Source organism: Limulus polyphemus, unplaced genomic scaffold (genome assembly GCF_000517525.1).
Source record: "Limulus polyphemus unplaced genomic scaffold, Limulus_polyphemus-2.1.2 Scaffold2426, whole genome shotgun sequence".
Classification (NCBI taxonomy): domain Eukaryota; kingdom Metazoa; phylum Arthropoda; class Merostomata; order Xiphosura; family Limulidae; genus Limulus; species Limulus polyphemus.
This window is the reverse complement of record NW_013668036.1, coordinates 111,195-112,821: the sequence shown is the minus strand read 5'-3', so window position 1 is coordinate 112,821 and position 1,627 is coordinate 111,195.

Here is a 1,627-nt window from a genome sequence, read left to right as displayed (position 1 = left end):
CTCCTCCAATTCCAACATTATCAGAATTACAATCCAGTATGTACGACAGTGAGGGATTTGGAAGCTTTAAAAGTGGAGCTAAGGCAAATTTTTCTTTCAATGTCTTGAAAGTATGCTGGCAAGAAACTGTCCATTCAAACTTCTGGCCTTTGTCAAATCATGTAGTGGAGCAGCTATAGTTGCAAAGTCCTTCACAAACTTCTGGTAATAGGTACAGAGTCCCAAGAAACTTCTTAACTCTCCCACATTGTCTGGTATTGGCCAATCACATACTGCTTTCATCATGCTCACTTACAATGAGACCCAAGTAAAGCACCTCTTTCTGGAACAAGTGCCATTTCTTGGGATGGAGTTTGAGGTTTGCTGCTTTCAAATGCTTGAATACTTCCTCTAGCTAGGATACTTCCTCATCAAATATTGCTGCAAACACAATGACATCATCCAGGTACATCAGGGCTATCCTCCATTGTAGGCCTCCCAGTACTCTTTCCATCAGCCTCTCAAATGTTGCTGGAGCATTGCTAAGCCCGAATGGCATCACACAATATTGCCAAAGACCTTGACCATGACTAAATGTAGTCTTAGGTTTATCTGCTTCAGCCATTTTCACTTGATGGAAACCTGACTTTAAGTCCAAAGTTGAAAACCACATGGCTCCACTTAGAGCATCAAGAGTATCATCAATTCTTAGCAGTGGGTATGAGTCCTTTTCGGTTATACTATTAAGAGCCCTGAAGTCCACACAGCAATGTTGGGTCCCATCCTTCTTCTGGACTAACACGACGGGAACTGACCAGGGACTATTCGATTTTTCGACTATCCCTTCTTTAATTAGGCCATCCATGACCTTTTCTATCTCTTGTTGCTTTGCAGGAACTATTCTTCTCGGAGGGATCTTTATTGGACGGTGATTGCCTGTGTTTATTCTGTGCTCCACAAGGTCTGTGCAGCAAAGGTCATGATCTCCTTTTGAAAAGACGTCTGCATAATTCGCCAAGAGTTCTCTAACCTGAAGAGCCTGTGATGATGACAAATGGGCTATGCTCTTCTTATAGAGGTCAGTTAAATGTTCTTGGAGAGGATATCCTTTCTTTATGGTTGTATTTCTTGCCTTAACATTGACTAGCTCTACCTCCTGGCACACACCCAACAATGCCCATTCCTTAAGTGTCTGCTCACATTTAGAGAAATTAGCTACTGTTGTGGGTACTACTTGATGACCTGCCACAAGTGACCTTCCAATTGTCACGTCTGCTGGCCTGGATGGGTCTTCCACTGCTTCCACAAGCATCGGGCTTCCTTGGGGATGTTCTTTTATTCCACCCCAAATTATCTTCTCTGACATAGGGGTATTGTAGTTGACTTAAGTGCTGTGACATGCAAATCAACAGAAGCAGCAACATTTACCGGAATTGGGTCTTTGTTGTTCCCAAACGTCATTTTTCAAAGTTAACTACACACTTCCTCGGTAGTAAGTAGTCGAACCCTAATAGTCATGGGTATTCAATGTCAGTCAAGTATACTTCGTGTCTGTCCTTTATGCCCATGAGCTCAATAGTTACCCACACTAGTCCCCAGAACCTTGCATAATGTCCTGTCATACCACAGAGCTTCTTTATGGTTTCTT